Raw genomic sequence first — 24,141 nt, 5'->3', positions numbered from 1 at the left:
CAGCAGGCGTGGGAAGCTCCGAACCTATCCACGGGCCTGGGGCAGAGATTGTTTTCCCCACATGGCTCTGGCTTTTTCTCCAATTCACTTACCCAGCCCCTTGGACCATTAGCTAGACTGATTTATACACTTCATGACTGTCTTTTGTATTTATTTTCCCTCTGATTCTGATTTTACAATGGTTTCGGTGTATGAGCTGAAAAGGACTGGTCATGTTTGAGTTGGGGCAGTATTGCTCATTCCGTATCAGTAGTCAAGAGGCCATGGGTTCCAAATAGACTTTTTTTTTTTTTAATTCAAAGAGGTTCCTGATGTACTCCAAAGTTAATCAAACCATGTACTTCCTTGTCTATTAACTTTATGTTTTATGAATTCTGTATTTTATGGACTAGAAACCCAAGTGCAGAGGCCATGCGTCTCATTCTGGGCAACACAGAAGGCACAGCTCTCAAATCCTGTGGGGGCTACACTCCTCACATCCATGTCATTCGCCCACCAGTGAGGTCTGAGTGTGGGGTCAGGACCATCCTCGAGGAGGGCATTAACTTGGGCAGTGCTGCAAAGCTTCCAAAGCATCGTCTCCTATATTCTCACTTTCCATCTTGATTCTCATTATAATCCTGAGGTTATAGTGTTATTCCTATCTTTCAGATGAGGAAACTGAGGCTCAGAGTAGCTCAGTGACTTGCTCAAGATCACATACATAATTGGGATTTGAACTTTAGAGTGTTAGACTCTAGGCCGAGATTCTTTTCCTGCCCATCCCCACCTCCCCTTGGCCAGAGAAAATCATGTATGTCCCCCCCCCTCAGTCTTCACCTGCCCCCCACATCCTCATTTGAAACTCAGTGAAATTAATTTGGCTTTAAAGGACACCCATGAGGGCCTTGAGGGAGAAAGGAGACATGAGTGGCCAATATAAGACTATGGGGTGTGTGAGAAAGAGAGAGGCAGTGACTTGTTCTTGGTGATGGGGGTGGGGGAGTTGGGGGGACAAGACCAAAAAGTGTAGGTGCCTTGAACAGGCTAACAATTTGTCCTGTCTCTTTTTTCACTAATTATTGTTAATTGAAAAAGTAATAAATGTCTATGGTAAAAAGGTTTAAACTACTTCTCCCTATACCTACACCCTCCCAGATACCTTCAAGAGAGGACAACCTGTCCTGTGTCTCCCTCAGGAACATTCTAGATACACGTACACACAGACACACCCCTTCCCTTGTATTTTTACAATACTCTGTGCCCTGTCTTCTACCTCATTTTATTCCCTTAATTGAAGACTCTTCTATACGAGCTCACACAGATCCATCCCTTTTTCTTCATTCTGTTACAACTGCAAGTATTTCATTCTACGGATGTTCCTTAGTTTATCCAACCAGCCCATTGCTGGGGTCATTTGGATGATTTACAAATTTGGGCTGTTATAAACAATGCTGGAAAAAACAAATCCTTGTATCTTCATTTTCAAGCTTGTCTCTGTGATAAATTCCTAGAAGCTGAATTGATGAAGAAACTGCTAAATGCAAGAGAAAGGATCTTTTACTCTTGATAGAGATCGCCAGATTGTCCGTCGTGCATCAATCTGAACTCCTACCACCAGGCTCTGAGAAATGCCTGCTTCCCCTCAGTGTGACATAATTTTTCTCTCTGTGTTAGAAAAAGTTGTGGGTTGAATACCCCTAAATACATCAGGTCCTGATTCCTGGGTCCTGTGAAAAGTTTCACAGTATGGAATAAGGGTCTTTGCAGGTGTGATTGGATTAGGAACTGTGAGAGGGGGAAATTAGCCAGGTGGACCCAATGTAATCACCGGTGGCCTTGTAAGAGGAAGCTGGGGATCAGATTACAGGCAAAAGAGAAGATTATGTGATGGAAGCAGAAAGCAGCAGCGAGAGAAGATGCCACAGTACTGGCTTTGGAGACTGAAAAAGATGCCATTTGGTGAAGGTATAGAGTCTCCCCTAGAACCTCCGGAGATAGCACTGCTCTGTCATCACTTTGATTTTAGCCCGGTAAAGCCATTTTAGACTTCTGGCCTCTAAAACTGTAAGAGAAAAAATTCTGCAGTTTTATTTGTTACAGCAGCAATAGGTAGCTAATACGGGAGGGAAGGCTCACTGCTATGGGAGGAGGGGCAAAAGAAAAGCCGCTGTTCTCTGTCCCCCAACACGCACACATTCCTTCGCTCCCTGGTCGGTCGACCAAAGCAAGTCCCCTCGGGCCCCATGCCTGTAACCCTTCCCTGAGCAGAGCATGCTCAAAGCCTTGCTGCTTATTAGCCCCACTCTAAGGAAGGCAACTTAGGCTGATGTCTGTTGCAAACAGCACATTAAAATATTTCCTCCAACCACCCACAGATCCCACTGAGAAGATATGGACAAATGCCATTTTCTTCATGTTCCTTTGTTTCCAGTAGCCCCTGTAGATTTGCCCGTGGGGACCTCGTGCACATAAATTTGGGATTTTTACAGCATTAACTTTGCGACTCCCTGCCACAAAGCAATAGGTGGGGAGGGACCTAATTGGATATAATTTCAGGACAGCATGCCTATTTGGTCTCTGGAAGCTGCCAGGTCTCTTTGAATTGGGGCTCTCTTGGCCCTTGGGGTAAGGTAAGAAATCAATGTTTGTGGGGATTTCTGTGATCTGGCTGGGAGGAATCAGATCTGAAGTTTGATACATTCAAAAGCTCAGATCTGGCTGTGAGAGCTCCCCGAAGAAAGAGAAGGAACTAAATCGTTGACCAAATAAACCTTGTCTCACAGAAATCCTTCCGGGGCAAATGAGTTACAGAAGGTACCTGTGGTTTGCAAATAGATGCTTGATTAAAGTCCACCTTGTCTATTTTTAGTTGTCAGGAATGTCCCTCTCCTTCCTCCCTCTACTCCTTCCCTGGCTCTGGCTTACCAATTCCTGCTCTGGGCCAAGCAGATGAGAGTTATAGGGGAGTTTGTTCACTAAACCACCTGTTAGAATAATCCTGGGTTCCTCCACATCCCCCTCCCAGGCAAATAGATCAGACCATGCAACAGGATGACAGTCTAATTATCCCAACCATCAGAAACTTCTTCTGTGTCTTTAATCTACCTTGACAATCCGGTGGCTTGTCACTTCGAGGCCTCTTAATTGGCTGCATGATTGACAAGGCGTGTGGGGGCTTTTTATTTTAAGGATTGAGGAGAACCTATGCCTTCAAAATTAGCTCAGTTATATGATGCCAGAGACCTAGTTTGCACCCAACATGGGCTAGAATCTGATTTTTTTTTCTAGTCACTCTGATCCTAGGTAACTAGTGGGAATGATGAAAGAAAAACAACAGCTTTCTGTGTTTATTATTTACCTTCACCAAAAGTCTCCTCAGCCCTAGGTTAACCTATTCTCTTTCAACACCATTATGAAAAAGACTACTATGATCTGAATGGCCCCCTCAAAATTCATGTTTTGGTTGCAGGTGACAGGAATGTACTTAATTTTTTCTTGTGCATATAACTTAGAAGCCCGAGCTTAGACTGCTTGGAGTCATAGCTGGATTTCAGTGTTTAAACAGTATGGACACAGCTCTGTCACCCTTTTTCCGGCTCTCCATACTGCCTTCCTTCTGGGAAGTTTTTCTCTTCATGGGGTAGGAGAGATGGCCCCCTAGCAAGGCCAACCTTTCCTTAGTGGTCCACTCTCCCAGAGAAGGAGCATACCCCTCTCTTGGGAATCCTATTACCACAGCATTTGTGGAAGGCTCTAACTGGTCCAGCCTGGGCCACGTGCCTTCCTCCTGAATCCAGCACTGGAGGCAGGAGAATGGAGTTGTGTGATTAGCCAGCCCCTCCCCCACTCTGTCATGTGACCAGAAAGATCAGAAGGCACTGTGGTTGGCAAGTCTCACCAGGACCATGTGAAATAGTTGAAGCATCCTTTCCTGTTGCCAGAGGGGACCAGCCAGAGAAAGACAACCTATATCCTCCTACAGACATTAGAGTTGAAACAATTTCAAATGTAGTCACCTGGGTAGGTCCTGTGTCTCCACTTTTTCTTCTGAATAGCCTCTGTTAGTCTGACTGTATTGCCCGTTGTGACAACCAGCCTTCCAGAGGTGGCTGAACGTGTGGGAAGCTGGTTGATTTCCCCATTCGCAGGGCATGGTGCTGGTAAAGGGGACTAGATGGCTCTGCCTCTGGTCCTTGAAACCTCACTGGTCAGAAGCGATTCTTGCCTTTCCAGAGGATGGCAATGGCTGGGGGCTCCTTGGGTGGACATTGATAAGCACAGGAAAGAAGGGACAGCCCCACTGGCCTCTGCCTTGTCCACCTGCGACCTCTGGCAGACCTGCTTTCCCTATTCCTGGACTTCCTTGCTGGGCATAAGCCCAGCCTCTGTTAGAAGGTCTAATCAGAGGTTGTGAAAACTTGCCTGTTTTCTCCTTTCTGGCCTTTTGAAGCTTTGAAGAGAACCTTTCTGGATTTTTTCCCCTTTTCCTGCCTGAATAATTCATAGACTGCCTAAACTGGGAGGAGAGAGGAAAAGCCTTTGGAAGTTTTCTGGCAAAAAGATCCTTGGAATTTACCGCGTCCATTGGCTCATTTGAGACTGAAGCCTATGCTACAGAATCACGAGGTCCTCATGATCTCAGCATAAATACTTCAAGGGATCAGAAGCTCACTCTCCAGCTGGTTCATTCCATTGCTAGACGTCTCTGGTAGGTGTAAAGTTCTGTACTTGGAGGATAATCTGCTTGTTTGTCTTAGTTCTGGCATATAAAATTTCTCACCTTCTGTAGCCATTTAAATATTGGAGGACTGCTTTTATGTTCTCTTAGCTAATGTTTATTGCATATGTACTCTGCCTAGGGCTGTGCCGTTTGACGTGCATGCTCACTTAAGCATCCCAACAACCTGTACCATAGGTGGCATTTTAATGCCCATTTTGTAAGTAAGGAAACTGGGGCACAAGGAGTCGCCAAGCTGACTTGTCAGATTGGTCTGATGCCAGAGCTCCCACTTCTAACCACAGGAGCTTCCCAATTCTTTTAAACAAAGTAAACCATATAAATCCAATGTACTGAGTAATCTAATAACCTTCATTATGGCCTTTTAAATCTCCTGAAGGGCTCAAGGAAGAGGACAAACTTTATTTATAAACAGTGGAGAGGAAGTATGGAGACTGAACCGAGAGAGGATAAGGAGGCAGAAGCCATATTGGAACCCCCCAGCACCTGAGTATCCACCACCAAGGGCCAAGCTGAATTGTTACTGGCTAAGAAGACACTATAGTGCAACTGTCCTAGTCAAAGCTTCAGGAGACCTGGAATTTATTCTAGGCCATGCCAAAGAACCATGTTAAGCACCGCACTTCAGTTTCACCAACCGAGATATGGGGATACCCATTAGATCCATCCACTTTCCAAAAAAGTTATAAGAAATGAATGCCCAAATAAAAGATGAGTTTTGGAGCTCTTGGGGAAAAAAAGAGTGGTAATAGAAAAATCCAGCTTTACTTTTAGATAGTCAACCCACATGGGCCGGTTTCTGACTGCAACATAGATTCCTTCTTTTTTTTTTTTAATATGAAATTTGTCAAATTGGTTTCCATACAATACCCAGTGCTCATCCCAACAGGTGCCCTCCTCAACGCCCGTCACCCACTTTCCCCTCCCTCCCACCCCCCCATCAATCGTCAGTTTATTCTCAGTTTTTAAGAGTCTCTTACAGTTTGCCTCCTTCCCTCTCTGTGACTTTTTTTTTCCCCTTCCCCTCCCCCATGGTCTTCTGTTAAGTTTCTCAGGATCCACCTAAGAGTGAAAACATATGGTATCTGTCTTTCTCTGTATGACTTATTTCACTTAGCATAACACTCTCCAGTTCCATCCACATTGCCACAAAAGGCCATATTTCATTCTTTCTCATTGCCAAGTAGTATTCCATTGTATATATAAACCACAACTTCTTTATCCATTCATCAGTTGATGGACATTTGGGCTCTCTCCATAATTTGGCTATTGTTGAAAGTGTTGCTATAAACATTGGGGTACAAGTGCCCCTATGCATCAGCACTCCTGTATCCCTTGGGTAAATTCCTAGTCAACAGACACCTGAAAAGATGCTCCACGTCACTCCTCATCAGGGAAATACAAATAAAAACCACACTGAGCTATCACCTCACTCCAGTCAGTGTGGCTAAAACTTAGATTCCTTCTAAGACCAGCAAAGAGTCAGCCAGAAACCTATTGTGTGATGGGTACGTTCTAGGATAGGCTGTAAGCCATTCGTCTCCCATGAGGCCGTGATGGGGATGGGCTGAGAGGATGGATCATTTTGTCTAATGAAAACACCCCCTTCTCTACACATTTGTGTAAATAAATGTGTCTTGATCTTATTGGCCTCTTTGAGGATTCTTCGAGTCCATTTGAGGACAGTTTGTGACTTAAGCCATGTGGCTAGAACAGTTGATATCTGAGCTCATTATTATATTTGTTCTCTCTTCTCCCACTGGGCAAATTTAGCTTGCCTTAACCACTCAGCGTAGTGTATGTACTGATTAATCTTTCCCTAGTATTCCTTTCATCCTCGTATCTCCTGGCTTTTTACCTGCAGAATAAAGTATAACTTCCTCAACTGTCCGTAGTCTGTTCCTGGATCACCCCTCCCATATCCTCTCCCCCTTCATTCCTGTAGAAGCTTTTATTTCAGGCAGTCTTGCCTTCAAAACTATTCACATAGTTGTGCATCAATCTTCACAGTTTTAGAATATTTCCATTACTCACAAAAAAGAAACCCCAATGACCCTTACCCATTCCTCACTCCCTCCCTTCTAGCCCCTCCAGCCCCAGGCAACCACTAATCTATTTCCCTCCTCTGTAGATTGGCCTATTCTAAATTCCACAATATGAGGTCCTTTGTGCTTACTTCTTCAACTTAGTATGATCTTTTCAAAGCTCATCCATGTCATATCATGTATCAGTACTTTGTTCCATTTTATTGTCCAATAATATTCCACTGCATGGGTATGTCACAATTGTTTATTCATTTATGGATATTTGGGCTGTTTCCACTTTTGGAGTATTATGAATAATGCTATGAAAATTTGCGAACAAGTTTTTGTGTGGATGTGTTCTCATTTCTCTTGGGTGTATACCTAGGAGCAGAATTGCTGGGTCATGTGGTAACTCTATGCTTAATCTTTTGGGAAATTGTCAGACTATTTTCTAAAGGAACTGGTCATTTTACATTTCTACCAGCAGCATATGGGGGTTCTGATTTCCTCCATGTCCTTGCCAATGATTTCATCTGTCCTTTTAATTCTGGCCATGCTAGTGTATGTGAGGTAGTATTGTGGGTTTGACTTGCATTCCCTTAATGGTTAATGATGTTGAACATCTTTACATATTAATAATTTTTCTTTGTTGGAGAAGTATCTGTTTGGATCCTTTGCCCATTTTTTAATTGGGTTATTTGTCTTTTCTTGTTGAATTGAAAGCGTTCTTTATTCTAGATACAAGTCTATTATCAGATATATGATTTGGCAAATATTTGCTCCCATTTTTGTGGATATTTTCTTGGTGGTTGTCCTTTGAAACCTAAAAGTTTTTAATTTTGAGTCCAAGTGATGTATTTTTCCTTTTGTTTCTTGTGCTTTTGACATTATAGAGAAGAAACCATGGTCTAATCCAAGGTCACAAATATTTATGCCTTTGTTTTCATTTAAGAGATTTTTCGTTTCTGTCCTTACATTTAGGTCTATATTTATTTTCAGTTAATTTTTGTATAAGGTGTCAGGTATGGGTCCAACTTAATTCTTTTGCATGTGGATATCCAGTAGTTCCAGCATTGTTTTTGGAAAATTCACTGGGAAAAGAAAAATCTTATCTTGGCACCCTTATCAAGCAACTAGCCATTTCTGCCATAGTACATTCTAGCTATTTTCTATACCATATAATACCACCATGCTGGCCTGGGCTGATTGGATTATGACAGGATGCTGATTTGTGTACTTATTGGACATTTGCGTATCTTCCTTGGAAAAAATGTCTTTTCAAGTCCTTTGTCCATTTTAAAAACTGCATTGTTTGGTTTTTGTTACTGTTGAGTTATAGGAGTTCTTTATATATTTTGGATATTATCCCCTCATCAGATATGATTGGCAAATATTTTCTCCCATGGGTTGCCTTTTCATTCTGCTGATTGTCTTTTGATGCATAGAACTTTGAAATTTTGATGTAGTCTAGTTTGTCCATTTCTTTTTGCCTCTCCTCTTGGTGTCATATGTAAGAAATTATTGGCAAAGAGTTGTATTGTCTATTGAATGACCTTCCAATTTCCAAATTTTGTCCCAGTTTTTTGACTTCTTTATTTCCATGTTTATCCTGTTAATAAATCATCATCTCCCAAGGTGACCTGGATATGCATCTCTACTCTTTGAAAATAAGATGCAACCAAAACATCTTTCATAAACCAAATAGACATCGTATTCTGTGTCATAAGGCAGCATTTTTCAGTCCTTTCATTGAACCATCGCCATACATGCAGTAAAAACAACATGTGATGAAATGAATGTGGGAAATGCTATGAAGCCTACTACCTCTTGTAGGTCCAAAATGCATATTAAAGTTTCTGAGAAGTCCTGTGATAAACAAGCCAGTTTAATTTTGTTTAGTGAACAAACTTGTTTCCTCAGGGGAAGACATCTATTCCCCAGCATACCATTAACATGCCCAGGAAGGTTTTTCCTAAACACCCCTGGGAAGCTCAGTCTTAAAGAAAAGTGAGCCCTGAGTGAGCTAAGGCATATGCACCTGGAATGTGGAATAAGCATTATTACTGATCTAACAAAACCCCTTTGTTTTTTTGTCTCCCACACCCCTTATACTTTATTCAGTAGGAGTAACCTCCCCTACCTATTGTAGCAAATCACTTGACTTTTGTGCTCACCTTTGAATAATAGAGTACTATAATGATGTTAAGTCTCAAACAGAATCCAAGTTCAGGAATTAGAATGCTCTAAGCTGTTCACCTTAGCTCAGATGTACTTTAAGCTGCCCCCTGCAGTGGGGGAAGGGGGACACTGCTGACCCCTCCTCCCTCTGGCTCCCTGCTCACCTCCTCATCCACTCTTTACCGCAGTTTGGGCTTTTCCTGGGGGAGGGAGGAGAGCTATGGGAGAGGACAGCATGCACTCTTCTGGGTGACTCAATTCTCTCTGGGCTTGATGATGGTCAAGGCTGGCTCTTATTGGCCGTACCTTTCTGGTCTTTTCTGAGAGGTCCTGCTGAGCCCCATCTCCTGCAGCCCCCTTGGCTCAGGCTGATACATCTATGTTCTGGGGGATCCCTCCTAGCCCATAGCTGTGCACCGGCAGCTCTGTCTTTAGAAGACAGTGCAGTTTTAGAGACAAAGTTATCTACTGATGGCCTTGATTTTTGTGCTCTGCTGTCATGGTAACTCTAGTATGGCTACTTCTGTGGGGAAGCACTCTCTCTCCCCTGCTCTGACCATTCCTCGGGAGATGACCAATCCAACATGGCAACCATGTCCTGCACCCCCACCAGGGCATTCCATCAGCATTCATCTTCAAAGGGAAGAACACCATCCTCCACCCAGGGCCACATAAGATTTCTTGGACATAAGCCAGGCCCCAGTCCTCTGGGGCTCCAACATTTCAAAGCCCTTGTCTTGGAATCAGAAGGTGATACCTGTATCCCTCCCCCTGGAGACTTGGTGAGGCAGCTAAAAAATCCTCTCACCTTTTTCCTTACCTTTTTTTAATGTTTGTTTATTATTTTTTAATGTTTATTTGTTTTTGAGAGAGACAGAGACGGAATGTGAGTGGGCTAGGGGCACAGAGAGAGGGAGACGCAGAATCTGAAGCAGGCTCCAGGCTCCAAGCTGTCAGCACAGAGCCCGACGCGGGGCTCGAACTCACGAGCTGTGAGATCATGACCTGAGCTGAAGTCAGATGCTCAACCGACTGAGCCACCCAGGTGCCCCAATGTTTGTTTATTTTTGAGAGAGAGAGAGAGAGAGAAGGGGGGGGGGTGTAGAGAGAGGGGGGGGTGCGTAGAGAGAGAGGGAGACTGAGAATCCCAAACAGGGGGTTTGGAACTCATGAACTGTGAGATCATGACCTGAGCTGAAACCAAGAGTCAGGCATTTAACCAACTAAGCCACCCTGGTACCCTTTTCCTTACTTTAATTTAAATCCCTATTCTGTTGAGGGGTCTGAAAACAGAGTAGCATGATAGGTTAGCGAGTTGGCACATGGAAGGTATCATTCTCCCATCCCTTTGGGCTCTTGACATCCATCATATGGGCTCATCACTTGCAACTCATGCTGGAATAGTATTGTTCTAACATCTGGTCACATATATCAAACCTCTAGAATTGCCTAACATATGATAGTTGCTCAGACCATGACCTTTGTTTTTCCTTGTCTTTCCCTGTAAATGAGAACTTCTCCTTTTTTTTCCCCCCTGAACCAGCCCCAATAATTTCTCCTTTGGCAAATCCTTCCAGATCAATCACCCGAGTGAGAGCCCCTCTAGTGGCATTTGCAGAGATTCCTTTGTTTCTGGGACCTACCTGGGACTTGGGCACCCCAGACTGGGAATAGCTGCCATGGAAGCCTACTAAGGTACAGAAATGAGACGTGAATTCAGTGAGATCACAGAGCTAGTTAGTGTGAAATCCTGGAAAAGTCTAAGTGTCCTCACCCCCAAATGAGCTTTCAAATTAAGAGCAAACTGAGAAAATAAATACCAAGAGACAGGAGCACATCAATTCCCCTTCTGATATTTACTGAGAATTCTTCCCCATCCTATTAAAAAGTGAAGCTGCCTTGTAGAGCTTGTGATTTGCCCTTACTACAGTTAACTCACTTACTTTGCTGTAACAACACATTTATCTCCAGATTCTTAGAGATGCAGAGCAGATCCTATGGCAAATATTAACTAAGACAGTCTCAAGTCCCTGCCACTAACAGGCAGTGTTGATTACCACAATTTGTAAATTGCCCCATTTAGGGATGGCCTTTTTTTCCCCAGCCATTGAGATATAATATTGTGTCAGTTTAAGGTGTGCTATGTGTTGAGTTAGTACACTTCTATATTGTAGAATGATTACCACCATAACCTTAGCCAGCATCCCCATCCCATCACATAATTACCATTTTATCTTGTGGTGAGAACATTGAAGATCTATTCTCTTAGCAGCTTTTAAGTATATAATACAGAATTATCAGCTATAATCTCCAGAACTTACTAATCTTACAACTGGAACTTTGGCCCGATTTCCCCATTTCTCCTGCCTCCCACCCCTTGGCAACCACTACCAGACCCTCTGTTTTTGGGTCAGGTTTTTTAGATTCTATGTGTAAATGAGATCGTACAGTATTTGTCTTTCTCTGACTTATTTCATTTATCATAATGTGGCATGGTCTATATTGTTCAGTTTGGAAAGTTCTTTTTTTGGTGTGGCTCTGAGGTCCTCTCAGCAGCTAATGAAAAGGGTTGCTCCCCATCTGCCTCTTACAACCACCAGCCCCTCAAGTAACGGCTTCTTCTTCTTCTTCTTCTTCTTCTTCTTCTTCTTCTTCTTCTTCTTTTTACTTTCAGAGAGTAGAGAGGAAGTCTCCATGGAGAAGCATGTGATTGAAATCTCTGGCTAAAGATTAAACTTCCAGATCTGAGCAAAACCAAATTGTATACATGCTGTCACAGACTGGACTCCTGGGGAGCAAACATCATGCTCCTCCCCCTCCTACTGTGGAGGAGGGATGTGTCACCACTGCCCCAATGACATTGGACTTGGCCATGTGACTCGTTTGATGGAATGTTGATCATGTCTACTAACATAGACCTGATGTGAGCAGAGGCCTTCAATGTGCTTGTGTTGTTGTATCTCTGCTACCTGCTGTAAGGAAGCATGTCCTGGTTAGCCACTCAGCCTAAGACAGTGGGAATTAACGAAACACCTTTTCTCAGTGTTTGTTTTATCAGTGTGTTCTTAGTCAGAAGGCTCATTTGGAAGTAAGGAGAACTGGTTCTTTCATAGGTTCTCACACCAACCAATTACATGGTCTCACCAGCAGCACATCTCTCTGGGTCTGTGTGGATTTGACTGTAGAGTAGCAGATTTGAAATGAGCCCGAGTCAAAGCCTCAACTGTCCTAGGTAAGCCCAGCAGAGCCACGGCTGACCTGCAGAGCAGTAAAGCAAGGAAACAAATACAGTAAAGCAAGAAAACAAAGCCACTGAGTTTTGGGATGGCTTGTTACAGAGCATATTTGTAGAAATTAGGATACTTAGGCTGAAGCAAAATTCAAAGCCCTCTGAACAGGATAGAGCAGATCCATATGAGTTGATATGTGTTGGAAATTTTCCAAATGAAAGAAGGAACTTTTATCTCGCACCATTGCAGCTATTGTAAGAAAAACAGGGTCACCCAGTGGGCACGCCCCTGAAAATTCTGGGCAAGTCCAGACCTCACTGTGCTCTAGAGTGCTGCACAGCTGGAAAGAGGTCTAGATGCCAAGCATGAGAGATGAGTCCTGTCCAACGTGTTCACTTCATCATCAGTAACACTTATTGAACATCTGATACATGCAGAACACTGGGAGGGTATCTAAAAGTTCCTGTCTTTTCACAGCTCTCCCAGAAAACCACTTATATTCCTGCCTCAGGAAATTTGCTCTTACTGTTCCCTCTCTCTGCCTGGAATGGTCTTTGCTGAGATCCTCACATGATAAGTGGTTGCCTTATCATTCAGGTTTCAGCCGGAATATGACCTTCTTAGAGAGGTTTCTGTGATCATTCTGGATAAGGCAGCCACTGCTTGCCCTGGCTTACTCACTAGCACACCATCCCAGTTTGTCTTTATAGCACTTACCACCACCGGCCATGTTGTATATTATTCGTTTGTTTGTAGTCTTCTTCCACTAAAATGTAAGCTCCCCAAGAATGGGATATAATCTGTCTTATTCACTACAGTACCCTCAACTCCTAAAACAGTGCCTAGTACATTGTAGATGCTCAGTAAATATTCTTGTAACAAGTGAGCAAGGTGCTTACAATGAGGCAAAGATGGAGGGGGTGAAGAGAAAGAAAAAGTGTGCATCCAGGACAAAAATGACCTGTGATAAATGTATGCAGTGTCCTCTAACAGAAAGAGCACAGGTTCTAGAATCTTACTCTACCATCAATTACCCAAAAAGTTTGGACAAATTATTTATATTGGCTAAACTCACTTTAGCTGCTATAACAATGGGCTACATTAGTCACGGATTAAACAACACGATAATTTATTTCTCTCACTTAAAGTCCTAAGCAGTAGTCTGGGGCTGGTACGGTGGCCCTGCAATCATCAGGGGCCCAGGCTCCTTCTGTCTTGTTGCTCTGCCATCCTTAAATGTGGCTTCCAACTTGCCCAGAACAGTGCTCTGGCTCTTCTTATGTCTACATTCCAGCCTGCAAAGGGGAGGAATGAGGGAAGGGAAGTCCTTGCTTCAAGGACTCAGAAGTTACGCTCGTCACTCCTGTTTATATCCCATTGGGTAAAATGTAGACATATGGGCACACTTGACTGCCAAGAAGTGTGAGAAATTTATTTTTAGCTTAGTGGTCCTGTTCCCACCTAAGGCATTCTATCATCACAGGAGGGGAAAATGCATCAGTAGCAGTCTCTGGCACATTTTTACCACCAACCTGCTCCTAGCCCTCAGCCCTGTCCAGTTTCCTATTTGTAAAACATGTCTCACTGTGTTATAATCAAATAAGATGAGTTATCTGGAAGGACCCTATAAGCTCCAGAGTTCTCTCCATACTTAAATTACCAATTGTAAATTAATGAAAACTACTAATAGAGGGCTTTTGGAATCGTACAACAAGAGGAGATTCATTCTAGCTGAAATGAGAGGAGTTTATGGAGCAGGTAGTTTTGGAGCTGGGCATTGGAATTTTGATTGGCATTTGCTAAGGAGGGAAATAAAGGCCATAGCATGGGGTGGGGGGCATGGAAAGCACCCTGAATGATGGGAAAACTAAGATCAAAGGTAATAAGGTGGGAATTTAAATCCATGTTTGAGACACTACATGGGGTACAGTTAGAGGGAGGACAGGGGCAAGAGGAAGAAGTTGGACCAGAGCAGGCAGAGCCCTCATACCAGGAGCAGGAGCTGTGGGACTTGAGGTGGGGGTGGGTAGGACGTGATCTTCTCCACAGTGGCTCCTGTGTCTGGAGGAAGATGGGCTTGGGAATTGAAATGGAAGTCATTTAGGAGACTCATGAGAGCCCTAGTGAGATGGGCAGGGACCTGAGCCAGGGATGTGAGGGTGGAAAGGTAGAGCTGGATGTGGGGGCTATTTTACAGGTAGGAGCACTGGACTTTACCAGGAACCACTGACCAGGAGGGAGACCCCAGAAGGAAGGGCAAATTCTAGAGGAGGAATATAAATTCAGATATAAATCTGAGGTCTGCATATAACATTGAAGACACAGAACTAAAGAATTTACCAAAATGATAAAGATGCTTAATCAAAATACTGTTGCCTCTTGGAGTATGATCTAATGTCTAACAGCTCAGACAGCACAATTAAAATTCAGTCTTGGGGAATAACTTCTTTCCCCTTCTGGAGCCCAGGCTTTTGTAACTCACTCTTTATGCCCAAGTGAGGCTGGGCTGTGTCCTTACTTGACACATGAAGGGCAGTGACAGAAGCCCTGCAGGGTGAAGAGTGCCTGTCATCATTGGCTGCGGAAACATTTGGCCATTTCTTTCTTTTCCCCAAACATACTCCTTTGGTCTGAAAACATCCAGACCTTAGTCCTCAGTCCAGCTGTGAGAAAATCTTTCCAATTTTTGCTCATAGTGACAAGAAGAGGTTAAAAATATCCTCTTGAGCTGAATCACAGATCAAGAATGAAAACTGGTCAGGAGGATTGTGATTTTCTTTTCCCCTTCAGAATTTTCCGTCATTGCCACAAAATTGATTATGCAAAAAGTGCAAACTGATTTTGTTTAAATGTGACCTTGAGAGTTCTCATGGATGGAAGGTCTTGGATGGAGGTAGAGATTGGAGATTTCTCCTCAGCCATGCATAGTCATTGGTTCCACCATCCCACTCTGCAAAACTCTCAGTGCCTGTCACTTGGTTCTGGGTAATTCATCTCATTTTGTTATAGATTTGGCCTTGAACATCCTGAGCTGGGAGACAGAATTTACTAACCACTCTTGGCTATTATGTTCATTTTCCCTATATGTTTGGAGATCCATGTGGCCCAGGCTAAGAACAGTGTTACATTCATAATCCAACAAACAAGAATGTAACTAAAATCCTACATGTGCATTTCTTAGAGAACATCAAAGCTCCATCAAAATCTATCACAATATTTAATAAAGTTCTCTCTGTTCCCCCAGTACACCCTTGTGGTTTCTCTCTCTCTCTCCCTCTCCCTCTCCCTCTCCCTCTCCCTGTCTCTCTCCCTCTCTCTCTCCCTCTCTCCCCCCCTCTCTCCCCCCCCTCTATTCCCCAGCACCTCTTTCCATCTCCTTAATATGAAATTAGCATGGTCTCTCTCATAACATGAAATAATATTTCCTTTTGAGGAAGATAGAAAGCAAATTCAGGGCTTAATAGGCAAATAGAGGAGAAGAAATCTGGGAAATAATCACATGTAGGAATTTTTCCCACCACTTAATCAGAAACTGCAATTCATTATTTATATTATTAATGTAAAATTAATAGTAATAGCCAACTTTTATGTAGTGCTTCACAATTTCTGAAGGGTTTTTATACCCATAACCCCTTTACTGCTCATCACAAGAAAAGCATTCTAATAGCCCTCCTGTTTTACAGATGAGGAAACAGAGGAGAAGTAGAATGAATGCCCCCACGTCACAGGACTAGGAAAGAGGACCTGGGTTCCAGTCCAGGTTCTGTGGCTCTGAGGACCTCAGGAACACAGCCCTGGGTCTCCATTGTCCTCACTCTGGACCTGGCTTCAGAGGCTCTGCTTCTTGGGAACCTGGGAGTTCTGTTAGTGGGTCCAGAGCAAACTTCTGGCTGGGCTGCAGGACAGGAGTGAGGGTGGGCAGCTGTATGGCACATAAATTACAGAGGCATTGCTCACTCTCAGGACTGGGCAAGTGCAGGGTCCTTGAATTTTACACCATTACCCCCTTACTTGCTTCACCTTAGCACTAACCATGCTGGGCTTACCCAGGAGAAAGGAAAGGAATCCCAGCCCCTCCACCCTCCTTTCAACAACCAGCACAACCTGTCTCTTCAAACAGCAAGGAGAGCACCTCCTCACCAACCTTCACAATCAGACAGGAGGCTTCGGTTGGCTGACATGGGTTTTCAGCAGCTGTGGGAATCTGGGGAAGGAGAAGTGGCTCTGGCTGACTCAGCTAAACAAACATTATGGTGCCATTTAAAGTATTTAACATGGTATGGGTAATTTAATATTTAGTTGGTGGCTGTGATTTTTTTTTTTTTTTTGTCTTTGTACTTTGCCGAAGGTAAATGATTCATGTTCCTAATCTCCCTAGAGCAGGAGACAGATTTCAAGCTCATTGTTCAAAAAGTGAGACAGACAGTTTTACTGCTAATTTTTTTTTTTTAAGGAAATAAGTCTCCCTGGGTGGCTCAGTCAGTTAAGCATCAGACCTCAGCTCAGCTCAGCTCATGATCTCATGGTTCATGAGTTTGAGCCCCACGTCAGGCTCTGTGCTGACAGCTCAATGCCTGGAGCTTGCTTCAGATTCTGTGTCTCCCTCTCTCTCTTCCCATCCCCTACTCCTGCTCTCACTCTCTCTCTCTCTCTCTCTCTCTCTCTCTCTCTGTTTCTTTTCTTTTTTTAGTATGTGAGTGATAATGACCTAGCCACCATGGCTACTGCCAGTGATCCTCTCTCCCCATGTGATGTTAAAGAAGGTTGAGAAATACCTCCATTAGCAAGAACAAGGACTCCCAGTGTAGGAGTGTCTTTGACTCAGGATGAGAGGTGGGTTTCAAATTTTAATCCCAAGATGTGAGAGCTGTGCCTGAAACCAGGCAACAGGCCCATTATCTACACAACTTACCTTGCATATGGAGCGAAAAAAGCCTGGTTTCTAGGCTGATTCTGTCACTTTTAGGTAATCTTAAGCAAGTCTCTGGGCTTCTATACCTCAGTTGTAAAAATGAGAGCTTTGGTTTAGAGTAGAGATAGCAAATAGACATTGGTAATAGCCCTGGAATCCCTCCCAATGCACTACCCTAGGCAGTCATTATCAATCAGAGTTGCAGGCGAATTGACATTAGTGTTGTGCGGGGTAGGTGTTTAACAACTGGATCTCTGTGCAAAAAAAGTCCTAGTCTGCCATGTTCGCCCATTTCTGTGGTGTAAATACTCCCACTGTGGCTGATTTCCAGCTTCCATCACAAAGTCCCTGAACACGTTGTTGGGAAGAAATGTGCATTATCAGTTCTCATGAGCTCCAGCACACTGTCGCTTGATGGCCCTTTCCCATCCTTGGTTTTGATTACCTCCAAAGTAAAGTTCATTTCCAGTAGTCTAGAATTTGGTATCCAACTTTAGCCTGTAACACCTCTTGGAAACTGCATTTCCTAAAGTTACTGTTGTTTGAATTCCCCCAAAGAGCAAGTCTGCATGAGGACTTGATATAGGTAGTGAGAGTCCAGGGTGCAGAAGTGAAGAGCAGGAGACTGAGAAGCAGGGAGGAGGAAGAGGCAAAGCAAGAATGCAGTGAAGGTGACTGGCTGCCCCTGCCATTGCCTAAGAAGTCACATGAACTGCATCTCTGGGACTAGCTAGAGGGAGAAAAGATACCTATATCCATTTGCCTCCCCATCTTGAGTCAAAAGTTGGGCTATGGGCATTAACTCTCTTGTGCTTCCAGGTTGAGCTTGCAAGGACTCTAAGCACCAATGGAAAAGCCATATCCCAGCAAGTGGGAGGCACAGGCTTGAGTGGGATGTTGTCAGGTGGCCCCTACTGAATTTGGCTGGTATCTCTGAAGAGCTAGTTCTCCCAGAAGTGGTGGGAGTGAGACCAGTAAGCATGAGGGATCTGAGGTAGAATGCCTAAAAGATATCTGGAGTTAACTGTATGGGAAGATATGTAGTGGCTCCTTAGCTACTTCAACTTGCCTCTGCAACTCTGACCTTTATGAAGGTGTTTTTCTTTATAGCCTGGATTCAAATGCTGGCTCTGCTGCTAACTAGCTCTCAGACTTTGAGCAAATCACTTAATCTGTCTGTACTTCAGTTTTCTCACCTGTGAGTTTGACCTAAAAATGGCATCCAACCCAATGAGTTGTTGGAAGGATTAAACGGGTTACTATGAGTAAATACTTAATACAGTTCTTGACACTTAATAAGTACTCAAAATTAACTTTTAGTAGAATGTTTCACCATTTTTGAGGAAACTCGTGCAAGACCCGTATATTAATACCTGTGACATATTTTATTTTCCCCAAATGGCCACAACAGTATTCTGGCCCTCCATGCTTTTCAGACCAGGCCACTCTGCCCACTAAGAGTCCCTTGAATCTGAGTGGATACTTGTGACTGTTGTGACTAATGGAGTATGGCAGAAATGATGCTGTATGACATCTGGACTAGGTTAGAAAAAAGATATAGCATTTGCTTTGCATTTCTTTCTCTCTGTCTCTCTCACTCTCTTGCTCAGGATATTTGTCCTGGCAACCTAGTCACCATGTTGTAAGGAAGCTCAAGTCACTTGGAGAAGTCCTATGCAGGTGTTATAACCAGTTGCCCCAACTAAGGCCTCTGCCAACAGCCAGAATCAACCTCCAGCCATGTGAGTAGACAAGCCTTTAGATGATTCTAGCCATTGTCTTTGGGATTTTCCAGCTGCAGCTCCAGACATGATGGATAAGAGACACACTATCCCCTTGTGCCCTGCCCAAATTCATGACCCCACCCACAAATGAAAGATAGTAAATATTGTTGTTTTAAAACATTAATTTCTGGAGTAGTTTCATAGCAACATATAACTACTAACCTATCAAACTTTCATGCAAGTTCCTTTTTAGTCTTTGTTTTGCAGATTAAAGAGTCCTTGCTTCTGAAATCTGTCTTCACACAGCTTAGTACCCTCCCATGTCATGCGTCTTGACTTGTGGGGCAACACTAGTTCCAGCATAGCCCTGAGGACAGGGCCTATGGGAGCACCCATAGATGTTTGTGGCAGAAGCATGGAGCAGAGTTGGGGGATCTTGGAATGGAAAAAGAAAAGAAATAGAGGGGGATAAAGGAGCTAGAAAGAAAAAGAGGGGGCAGTATGGCTAAGTAGTATGGCCAAGGAGGCTGGTTGTCCTTGCATTGCCAACCATGTTGCTGATTCACTTCCGGGTAAGCCCTGGCTGACCCTCTCTGCAGGAACTTGGTGACTCACGCAGACAACCATACAGGATGTGGGAGGGTGTCTGCCTTTCTGCCTCAAGTCTGAGGATGCCAGCTGAGCATTGTTAGATCTAACTGATTGAACTACCACTTTCTGTCAGACTCTGTGCTGGGCTCTGGGAATATGCCCTGCCCTCAAGGAGTCAGAGTCCATTTGCGAGACAAAGTTAATCAACAGCTCAGTCACTCAGCATGTTTTCCAAGGGAGACTACAGCTGATAAATAGGTAGGTGGAAGTTCTGATACACTAAGTGTGGGAGGGAGGTGGTTAGGAGGCAGAACTTGACTGCTGCATGGATTTAATTAAAGCAAAAATCCTGCTTTCTAGTTTTGAAGGACTTAGTAGACTTTTATTAACCATCTGGGACTAATGTGGTGGTTGAATCTAGAGACTTTGGTAAATAAAATATTTCCAAATTGAGTATATATTGAGCCTGATGGACTTTAGTTAGGACACTTTTGAAGGGACTGAAACCAGCTCAAACTGGTTTGGGTAAAAAAGGAGTTTATTGGCAGATGTTTAGACACATTCACAGAGACTCAGTTTTTCTCCACCTCTAGACTCTGACTCCCACCATACTGGCTTTACCCTCATCCTCCCCAAGATGGTCCTAACTTCTTCACCCTTTCCCCTCATGGTGGCAAGATGGCTGCATAGCTCCAGCCCCTCATCCTCTCAGACTTATGCTCCTCTACCCCACCTAGCAGAAGTCTCTGGTTGGGTCTTGTGTCCAATGCTGAAACCTTTACTGTGGCCAGAGTAGGACTGATTGGCTCAGGCCTGCAGCATGTGCCTAATTATAGAGCTGGGGTGGTGGGGATGAGGAGACACAACGAAACCACATGGACTAAGAGTTAGGGAGCTTTGGATAACCACACGAAAATTGGGACTTCCATCAGAAAAAAAGGAATTAGTGCTGGGGAATGAAACTAAAATGGTTCCACCATGGCCCAGAGACAATAAGGCAATGGGACATCTTAGGAGCAGTGGAAGAAAGCTCAGCACAGGAGGGGAGTTAGACCAACATGGTTCTGGAGTCCAGTTTGAGTTGGCCTCCATTACTGTGACAGAGGCTTACTGGTCACCAAATATGTATACATATATGTATATACCTGTCTCCCTTTCCATTGTAGAGTGTGGCAGTCATGGAAATGTATCACTCATATCTTCAAGAAATAACTGCCATTTAGCTGCAAGGATTACAATTAGCTTTGGAGTCAAAGCCGTGCTCTTCCAGGGCATCCCCCAGCTGATGAGCATGGCCATTTCTACCCAGCACAGGACACTTCTAATGGGCAATTGTTGCTCTGGATCCCCCTGTTGAATTGGCTGAGATGTTGTCAAATCTGCTGTTCAGTCTGAGGCCTGGTCCCTGAATTGCTGTGTAGAAGATCTTCCTCTGACCGAGAATACCCACATTGGACTGTTAGGAAAGCCAAAAACTATCTTTGGTGGTATCTTTCCTCATTGCCAGCATACTTTATTATAATTCCTACTCTGGTAAATACAAATCTTAAAAGGGGAAATATTGGAAGTAGTTTTATTTTTATTTATGTACTTATTTTTTTAATGTTTATTTATTTATTTGAGAGAGAGAGAGAGAGAGAGAGAGAGAGAGAGAGAGAGAGAGAACACAAGTAGGGGAAAGGCAGAGAGAGAGAGGGAGACCGAATCTGAAGTAGGCTCTACGCTCTGAGCTGTCAGAACAGAGCCTGGCGTGGGGCTTGAACTCATGAACCACGAGATCATGACCAGAGCCAAAGTTGGATGCTCAACTGACTGAGCCACTCAGGTGCCCTGGAAGTAGTTTTAAAAAGAGCTTGGCTGTTGTCTTGGTTCAGGCTGCTATAACAGACTACTATAGACTGCATGTCTGTATAAACAGCAGAAATTTATCTCTCACAGTTCTAGAGCCTGGGTGTCTAAGATCAAGGTGCCAGAAGATGTGTCTGGTGAGGGCCCACTACCTAGTTCACAGATGGCTGTCTTCAAGTTGTGTCCTCATATGGGAGAGGGGACAGGGGAGCTCTCTGGGGTCTCTTTTATTAGGGTACTAATCCCATAAATGAAGGCTCTACCTTTGTGACTTAATCACCTCCCAAATGGCCTCACCTCCAACTACCATCATAGTGAGGATTAAGACTCAACATCTGAATTTTGGAGAGACATAAGCATTCAGTGTATGGCAGCTGTCTGCAAGTGGTTGCCCTTAACAAAAGCTCAGAACAACCCTGAAAACCCAGCTATGTTCAGTGTTTTAAATAATGTTTCATAAAAATGTGACACATATATGGAAAAGTGCACAGAATATAAATGCCTGAGATCAACGAATTATTACAAAGCAAACACCGCTGTACTCACCATCCAGGTCAAGAAAAAAAAAAATGTTCTCACCCTGGATGTCTCCTTCCTTCCCCACTGCACATCCCTTCTCAAAATGTTTGACAAGTTCACATTCTAAATTTAATAGAGGAAGGAGATTTGTCTGATGCCTTTAGTCAAAGGACTGACAGATTGGAAAAGGTAGAAAGAAACTTCCTTTTAATGGTTTCGTTTGTTGGCTTTAAGCTTAAAGAATAACTTTTATCTTGAAGATGTTGTCAAATCCCCAAAGATTTCCCAGGCACTGGACAAGGAAGGGGGGAAGGGGAGAGGCAGAAGTTAAATTCTGTTCTATCCTTGTTCAGGAGTCTAATCTTGATAAGCAAAGAATATAATTAAAATGGATTACAGACGGTTAAACACAAACAAGAACAAAATGATTGCAGTGTGTGCAAGCCAGTAATTAAAGCCTTAAAAGAGGAAAAAGTCACCATCACTTAAAATGTTTATTTGTCAAGGTTAGTAACAAATATTGACAGGAGAGCTTTTTTCTTTTATTTTCTTCCCAGCATCAGGCTCTCAGCAATTAGTGGTGCATATTCCAGAATCAATATGGCCTCAGGTCTGAAGCAGTAAGATCCATACATTTTAAAATTAGTTGGTGTAATAGCAGACTGGCTCCATAAAGCAGACCTGCTGGCAACATCATTCAATTAGTGCTTATTACAAGACAAAGAGAAGCATGTCAAGAATAACATCTCCTTAAATTGGTTTCATCTCAAAGATCTATTCTTATGACCATTAGGGAAAGACTTCTTAATGGCAAAGGATTTTGTTTTACCTTTACTGTTGAAAAAGTTGACTCCCTAAGATAGAATGTTCCTTAAACATACAGTTCAGTGATTAAAAGCCTGGGCTTTAGGGTCAGACTGCTTGGATTCAAATCACAGCTCTACCATTTTCCAACTGTGTGACTTTGGGCAAGTGGTTCCACTTCTCTGTCTCTTAGTTTCCTCTATGTCTATAAAATGTCAGTAATAATCAGATCTACCTTATAAGATATTGTGAAGAGTAAATGAGATAATAGATGCACAGGTCCTGGTGGGCAGTCTGAGCTCATGCTGTTAGCTGCTGAAGCCCCGTGGATTTACTCAATGAACTTCACTTCTCATTCAAGCCAAGCCCCCACCGAGGGTCAGTGGAGGGGAGAGGAAGAGGGCTGTGTTACAGAGACACTCAGGGGCCCACCACTTGATAGCTACACTATGAGGAACATGCAGGGGCACCTGGGTGGCTCAGTCGGTTAGGTGTCCAACTTTGGCTCAGGTCATGATCTCACGGTTGGTGGATACGAGCCAACATCAGGCTCTGTGCAGACAGCTCAGAGACTGGAGCCTGCTTCAGATTCTGTGTCTCCATGTCTCTGCCCCTCCCCCGCTTGACTCTATCTCTCTCTCAAAAGTAAACAAACATTAAAAAAAGTAAGAGGAACATGCAGCAGTAGGAGAAGAGATAGTAGAAACCCACTCAGAAGCGACACGTGTGATTTCTAACAAGTCTCATTCAGAATCTGCCTAATGAGTGCCCTAAAGGCCTGGGAAATATTAGAGGCAGGCAGAATGTTTAATGAATCTCTGCTGTACATATTACATCATTGTCTTTATTAATGTTATAGGTTTTGTACGAGTTTTACTGCATGAAATTTGGAGATCACATTTTGACCTGGGATATAACTGAACCCCAGAGAATTCCCTCATTCGATAGCTATTTGTTAAACACTTATGATAAGGTGATACTGTTCTAAGTGTGGGAGGCAGGGATAAACTTGGTCAGATAAGGACCTTCATGCCATAGACCTTCTAGTACAAAAATGATATAACCAAGTCAAACTAGATAAGCTCTGACCATATTAAGTCTAACAATGTGGGTCAGGGGGTGATGGTGGTGTTTGTGTTGACACCTGAATGACAGGGTGGAGTCAGAGGGAAATCTGGAGGAAGAGATCTCCAAGCAGAGGAAAACCAGTAGGTTTCAATAGTTGTAATCAAGGACAGTGTAGCTGGAAGACAGAGAGCAAGGGAGAGGTGACAGGAGAGGAGGTGACCAAATGTAGCTGGAGCCAGTTCATGTTTGGACACATAGGCTGTGGGAAGTGGTTTTGAATTCCATTAAAGGGAGATGGGAAGCTGGGTGGGGCAAGAATGGAGAGAAGAAAGGGAGAAGGTAGAGCTCTGAGGAGGCTCATGAAGTCGTCCAGGTGAGAGGTAGTGGTGGCTTGGATTAGGTTGGGGACAATAGAAGTGGTCAGGTTTGGGGTATGTTTTGGAGTCAAAACTGGGTGATAATGGATTGGCTTCTTGAAGGGCCCTCCCTAATTGCCTCCTACCTGGATCAGCAATGCTAAAGA

The sequence above is a fragment of the Panthera onca genome, chromosome B3 (genome assembly GCF_046562875.1).
Source record: "Panthera onca isolate mPanOnc1 chromosome B3, mPanOnc1 haplotype 2, whole genome shotgun sequence".
NCBI classification, from domain to species: Eukaryota; Metazoa; Chordata; class Mammalia; order Carnivora; family Felidae; genus Panthera; species Panthera onca.
The sequence above is the reverse complement of the archived record's forward strand: the minus strand, read 5'-3'. Positions refer to the sequence as shown.